At 43.7% G+C, this 7,326-nt stretch overlaps 1 protein-coding gene across 1 annotated transcript in view; it reads right to left on the bottom strand.

Annotated features, from left to right (window-relative positions):
* Nucleotides 1-1,227: 1,227 nt before the first annotated feature.
* The window catches only part of NETO1 (neuropilin and tolloid like 1), a 285,056-nt gene continuing 278,957 nt past the window's right edge, over nt 1,228-7,326 (bottom strand). The window contains exon 11 of the mRNA XM_063924971.1: nt 1,228-1,651. The gene's annotated coding sequence lies outside the window, so the exon portion shown is untranslated. The remainder of the gene's footprint in view (nt 1,652-7,326) is intronic.

Below are 7,326 nucleotides of genomic sequence, written 5' to 3'. Positions count from 1 at the left end.
TACTTCTTTTATTTAATACCACATCACTGTGATGTGGTTTTATCTTTACAAAGGTTATACAAACATTTAATCACTGCAACAGCGTTAGTAGAACTTTAAGAGCACTAATTAGGCAGTGAATGAGGCTAGGAGCATATGCATGGTTACAAATGCCAAATTCAAAATTTTGAGTAAATGTATTAAAATATTAGTGTCAAGTAACTCTTCTGTTATTTGAAAAACATGTCCCATCTCCTCCCTATTATAGCAATGTTTGTATAAGTGTTCAGAACTGTATTTCAATTTGCTAATACTATACTTGAAAGTATTTCCATTTCATATTGCTTAAAGCACAAAAATCATGTCAATATTTAATTGGGTACAAAATATGTTTTTATGGGGTTCAAGTGATTCAGACCAACAGTAATATAATTTTTCTAAAGAATATTTTAATACATATTCTGAGATACAATACTGTATGTTTTTTCTTAATTTATATAAAATATAACATAGAAACCAGTTTATTTTAGTACTTCATTAAAATTTATGAACAAAAGCCTAATGATAACTTTTATTTGTTTGGAAAAATATGCTTGCATTTTCCATTGCTTTTCTTTGAAATTATTTTATACTAAAAAATGTTTCAGATTAGTGATGTTTGAAGCCATATCTATTTAATAGCAATATTAAATAGATTGTTTTTGATTTTTAAACAAGATTTCATTTTAATTTTAAGCTCAATTATTTAGTAAATGAAAACATAATATAAGAGCTTATTCTAGGAAATATTATACATCATTTTGTGTAATAATATATAAAAAGTATAGTATGCAAGCAAAAAAGAAACAAAATCATTAGTGATTCAAATTATAATGCATGCTTATTATATCATTTTAATAAGAAGCATCTTTTCCTACTTCAAAATTATAAATACTAATTTGAAAAGCATTGGCTACAATTTTTTCACCTATTTAAAATGTAATGACTCCTGTACATAGAATATAATCTTAAAATAGTTTTCCAGATTTAAACTAAATAATGCAAAATATGACTAAAGTAAGAAAAAAAATATACAGTAAAAGATCTTATTGCCAGTTAGTGATTTAATTAAATGTTCCCTATGTATTTCACTGAATATTTGTTAACCCTTTTAATATTTATTATGTGATAATTTTAATTGTATTTATTCTAATTTTAAAAATAAGGAACAATTATTTCAAGTAATTAGTAAGATGAAAATAATATACAAATTTAGAACCTTTATTGAGAGAAAAGAGTGTTATTTTTTGTTTCACATCAGTTTTCTTCAATAAAACAAAACAAAAATTCAGCTCTTCAAAATTAAAATACCACATAATGCTGGGATATCTGCAATCAGTAACTAGATTCTTCTTCAAGTATCCAGTAAATTTCAAAATGTATTTAAAAACTAAGGAGCACTTGGTGGCCAGCAACCAAATTACAACAAATGTCATTGAGTAGCAGGAACATCGTGTTGAGGGTAAGAATGTCTGTAAATCCTATATTTGTAACAAGGCAGTGGGATGAGTTTAGAACAGAGTCCACTCTCTGAAGATGGGTGTAATAATTCTGTAAAGAACATACTCATTTTTTCTAGAGATGCAAAAAATGTTGTTCTCTGAAAGCAAACAAAATATTAAAATAGTTCATCCTAAAAAGAAAAAACAAAAATAATAGTTAATACATTCCATAACTTCATTATTCTAACAAAATCTGTTATTATACAGTCACAGAAAATATAATTCTATTTCCATGATAAAAAGAAATTGGTTGTTTTCTGCTAAAGGTCATTTTGTGTAAACAGCAAAAATATTCTCACTTTTTTTATTTATACAGTAGGTCAGTTTCCTGCTTTATCTATTAAAGACAAAATGACCTACTGTATAAATTGCCAGTTTACTTATCCTCTGGAAAAAATAGATATTCCTTAATCACCAGTTTTTACAGATACTGTACATTTAGAACAAGTTAATATACAGTATGACATATTGGTTAATTACAGTAAATAGTTTTGGGTGAAACACAAACTCTTTGTTCATTATCTAAAGTGATACAAGTAAAAAACAAGTTACATGGAAGAAAAACTTACGTATGTACAAGCATTGAAATGATTTTCTCTAACGTCCTAGTGGATGCTGGGGACTCCGTAAGGACCATGGGGAATAGACGGGCTCCGCAGGAGACAGGGCACTTTAAGAAAGAATTAGGACTACTGGTGTGCACTGGCTCCTCCCTCTATGCCCCTCCTCCAGACCTCAGTTAGAATCTGTGCCCGGCCGAGCTGAGTGCACTTTAGTGAGCTCTCCTGAGCTTGCTAATAAGAAAGTATTTTGTTAGGATTTTTTAATTTCAGAGAGATCTGCTGGCAACAGGCTCTCTGCTACGTGGGACTGAGGGGAGAGAAGCAGACCTACTAACTGCGGATAGGTCATGCTTCTTAGGCTACTGGACACCATTAGCTCCAGAGGGATCGAACACAGGAACGCACACTTGGTCGTCCGATCCCGGAGCCGCGCCGCCGTCCCCCTCGCAGAGCCAGAAGCCAGCGTGTGAAGCAAGAAGACGTCAAAAGCGGCGGCAGAAGACTCCAGTCTTCATATGAGGTAGCGCACAGCACTGCAGCTGTGCACCATTGTTCCCACATCAAACCCACACACTCTGGTCACTGTAGGGTGCAGGGCGCAGGGGGGGGGGGCTGGGCAGCAATTAAGTACCTCTTGGCATAAAAGGGCATATATACAGTTGGGCACTGTATATATGCATGAGCCCCGCCATTATTTTACACAAAATCGCGGGACAGAAGCCCGACGCTGAGGGGGCGGGGCTTCTTCCTCAGCACTCACCAGCACCATTTTCTCTCTCCACAGCTCCGCTGAGAGGAAGCTCCCCAGGCTCTCCCCTGCAGATTCACGGTAGAAAGAGGGTAAAAAGAGAGGGGGGGGGCACATAATTTTAGCACAATATCAGTATATACAGCAGCTACTGGGTAAACACTAAGTTACTGTGTAATTCCTGGGTCATATAGCGCTGGGGTGTGTGCTGGCATACTCTCTCTCTCTGTCTCTCCAAAAGGCCTTGTGGGGGTTCTGTCCTCAAATAGAGCATCCCCTGTGTGTGTGGTGTGTCGGTACGCTTGTGTTGACATGTTTGACGAGGAAGGCTATGTGGAAACAGAGCAGGTGCAGATGAATGTGGTGTCTCCGCCGAAGGCGCCGACACCTGATTGGATGGATATGTGGAAGGTGTTAAATGATAATGTAAACTCCTTGCATAAAAGGTTGGATAAAGCTGATGCCTTGGGACAGTCAGGGTCCCAACCCATGCCTGATCCTACAGCGCAGAGGCCGTCAGGGTCTCAGAAGCGCCCACTATCCCAAATTGTTGACATGGATATCGACACGGATTCTGACTCCAGTGTCGATGGCGATGATGCAAAGTTGCAGCCTAAAATGGCTAAAGCCATCCGCTACATGATTATAGCAGTGAAGGATGTATTGCACATCTCAGAGGAAAACCCTGTCCCTGCCAAGAGGGTTTATATGTTTGGGGAGAAAAGGCAAGAAGTGACTTTTCCCCCTTCACATGAGTTAAATGAGTTATGTGAAAAAGCTTGGGATTCTCCTGATAGGAAAATGCAGATTTCCAAACGGTTACTTATGGCGTATCCTTTCCAGCCAACGGACAGGTTACGCTGGGAATCCTCCCCTAGGGTAGACAAAGCTTTGACACGCTTGTCTAAGAAGGTAGCCCTGCCGTCACAGGATACGGCCACCCTAAAAAATCCTGCGGATAGAAAGCAGGAAGGTATCCTGAAGTCCGTTTATACACATTCAGGTACCCTACTAAGGCCGGCAATTGCGTCGGCCTGGATGTGTAGTGCTGTAGCAGCATGGACAGATACTCTGTCTGAGGAGCTTGATACCTTGGACAAGGATACTATATTGCTGACCTTGGGGCATATAAAAGACGCTGTCCTATACATGAGGGATGCCCAGAGAGACATTTGCCTACTGGCCTCTAGAATAAATGCAATGTCAATTTCTGCCAGAAGGGTCCTGTGGACTCGGCAATGGACAGGTGATGCAGACTCAAAAAAGCACATGGAGGTTTTACCTTATAAGGGTGAGGAATTGTTTGGGGATGGTCTCTCGGACCTAGTTTCCATAGCTACGGCTGGGAAGTCAAATTTTTTGCCATATATTTTGCCCTCACAACCTAAGAAAGCCCCGTATTACCAAATGCAGTCCTTTCGATCACAAAGAGGCAAGAAAGTCAGAGGTGCGTCCTTTCTTGCCAGAGGTAGGGGTAGAGGAAAGAAGCTGCACAATACAGCTAGTTCCCAGGAACAGAAGTCCTCCCCGGCTTCCACTAAATCCACCGCATGACGCTGGGGCTCCACAGGTGGAGCCAGGAGCGGTGGGGGTGCGTCTCCGAAATTTCAGCCACCAGTGGGTTCGCTCACGGGTGGATCCCTGGGCTATACAGATTGTGTCTCAGGGATACAAGCTGGAATTCGAAGTGATGCCCCTTCACCGTTACCTCAAATCGGCCCTGCCAGCTTCCCCCATAGAAAGGGAAGTAGTGTTAGTGGCAATTCACAAATTATATCTCCAGCAGGTGGTGGTAAAGGTTCCCCTCCCTCAACCGGGAAGGGGTTACTATTCCACAATGTTTGTGGTTCCGAAACCGGACGGTTCGGTCAGACCCATATTGAATTTAAAATCCCTGAACATTTACCTGAAAAGGTTCAAGTTCAAGATGGAATCGCTCAGGGCAGTCATTGCAAGCCTGGAAGAGGGGGATTTAATGGTGTCTCTGGACATAAAGGATGCTTACCTGCATGTCCCCATTTATCCACCTCATCAGGAGTACCTCAGATTTGTGGTACAGGACTGTCATTGCCGTTTGGTTTGTCCACGGCACCAAGAATATTTACCAAGGTAATGGCAGAAATGATGGTGCTTCTGCGAAAGCAAGGAGTTACAATTATCCCATACTTGGACGATGGTGGCGAGGTCCAGAGAGCAGTTGCTGATCAGCGTAGCACACTCTTGGGAGGTGTTACAACAGCACGGCTGGATTCTGAATATTCCAAAGTCGCAGCTGATTCCTACGACGAGTCTGCCCTTCCTGGGCATGATTCTGGACACAGACCAGAAGAAGGTGTTTCTCCCAGAGGAGAAGGCCCAGGAGCTCGTGACTCTGGTCAGAGACCTCTTAAAACCAAAACAGGTGTCGGTGCATCTATGCACGTGAGTCCTGGGAAAGAAGGTGGCATCATACGAAGCCATTCCCTTCGGCAGGTTCCATGCGAGGACCTTTCAGTGGGATCTGTTGGACAAGTGGTCCGGATCGCATCTTCAGATGCATCGGCTGATCACCCTATCCCCCAGGGCCAGGGTGTCTCTTCTGTGGTGGCTGCAGAGTGCTCACCTTCTCGAGGGCCGCAGGTTCGGCATACAGGACTGGGTCCTGGTGACCACGGATGCAAGCCTCCGAGGGTGGGGGGCAGTCACTCAGGGAAGAAACTTCCAGGGGCTGTGGTCAAGTCAGGAGACTTGTCTGCACATCAATATCCTGGAACTAAGGGCCATATACAATGCCCTGAGTCAAGCGGAGCCTCTGCTTCACAACCAACCGGTGCTGATTCAGTCAGACAACATCACCGCAGTGGCTCATGTAAACCGCTAGGGCGGCACAAGAAGCAGGGTGGCAATGGCAGAAGCCACCAGAATTCTTCTCTGGGCGGAGAATCACGTGCAAGCACTGTCAGCAGTGTTCATTCCGGGAGTGGACAACTGGGAAGCAGACTTCCTCAGCAGGCACGACCTCCACCCGGGAGAGTGGGGACTTCATCAAGAAGTCTTCACACAGATTACAAATCGATGGGAACTGCCACAGGTGGACATGATGGCATCCCGCTTCAACAAAAAGCTACAAAGGTATTGTGCCAGGTCAAGAGACCCTCAGGCAATAGCTGTGGATGCACTAGTGACACCCTGGGTGTTCCAGTCGGTTTATGTGTTTCCTCCTCTTCCTCTCATACACAAGGTGCTGAGAATCGTAAGAAAAAGAGGAGTGAGAACAATACTCATTGTTCCGGATTGGCCAAGAAGGGCTTGGTATCCGGAACTGCTAGAAATGCTCACAGAGGACCCATGGCCTCTGCCTCTCAGACAGGATCTGTTGCAACAGGGGCCCTGTCTGTTCCAAGACTTACCACGGCTGCGTTTGACGGCATGGCGGTTTGAACGCCGGATCCTAGCGGAAAAAGGCATTCTGGATGACGTTATTCCTACGCTGATAAAGGCTAGGAAGGACGTGACAGCAAAACATTATCACCGTATATGGCGAAAATATGTTGCTTGGTGTGAGGCCAGGAAGGCCCCTACAGAGGAATTCCAACTGGGCCGTTTCCTTCACTTCCTACAGGCGGGAGTGACTATGTGCTTAAAATTAGGGTCCATTAAGGTCCAGATTTCGGCCCTATCCATTTTCTTTCAAAAGGAACTGGCTTCTCTTCCTGAAGTTCAGACGTTTGTAAAGGGAGTGCTGCATATTCAGCCCCCTTTTGTGCCACCAGTGGCACCTTGGGATCTTAACGTGGTGTTGAGTTTCCTGAAATCTCACTGGTTTGAGCCACTTAAGACCGTGGAGTTAAAATATCTCACGTGGAAAGTGGTCATGCTATTGGCCTTAGCTTCGGCTAGGCGTGTGTCTGAATTGGCGGCTTTGTCATGTAAAAGCCCCTATCTGGTTTTCCATATGGACAGGGCAGAGTTACGGACTCGTCCGCAATTTCTGCCGAAGGTGGTGTCATCCTTTCATTTGAACCAACCTATTGTGGTGCCTGCGGCTACTCGTGACTTGGAGGATTCCAAGTTACTAGATGTAGTCAGGGCTTTGAAAATTTATGTAGCCAGAACGGCTGGAGTCAGGAAAACTGACTCGCTGTTTACCCTGTATGCATCCAACAAGCTGGGTGCTCCAGCTTCAAAGCAAACTATTGCTCGCTGGATCTGTAACACGATTCAGCAGGCTCATTCTGCGGCTGGATTGCCGCATCTAAAATCAGTAAAAGCCCATTCCACAAGGAAGGTGGGCTCTTCTTGGGCGGCTGCCCGAGGGGTCTCGGCATTACAGCTTTGCCGAGCAGCTACTTGGTCGGGTTCAAACACATTTGCAAAGTTCTACAAGTTTGATACCCTGGCTGAGGAGGACCTTGAGTTTGCTCATTCTGTGCTGCAGAGTCATCCGCACTCTCCCGCCCGTTTGGGTGCTTTGGTATAATCCCCATGGTCCTTACGGAGTCCCCAGCATCCACTA

The sequence above is a fragment of the Pseudophryne corroboree genome, chromosome 5, assembly GCF_028390025.1.
Source record: "Pseudophryne corroboree isolate aPseCor3 chromosome 5, aPseCor3.hap2, whole genome shotgun sequence".
In the NCBI taxonomy this organism is placed as follows: domain Eukaryota; kingdom Metazoa; phylum Chordata; class Amphibia; order Anura; family Myobatrachidae; genus Pseudophryne; species Pseudophryne corroboree.
This window is presented reverse-complemented; position numbering and strand designations above follow the sequence as displayed.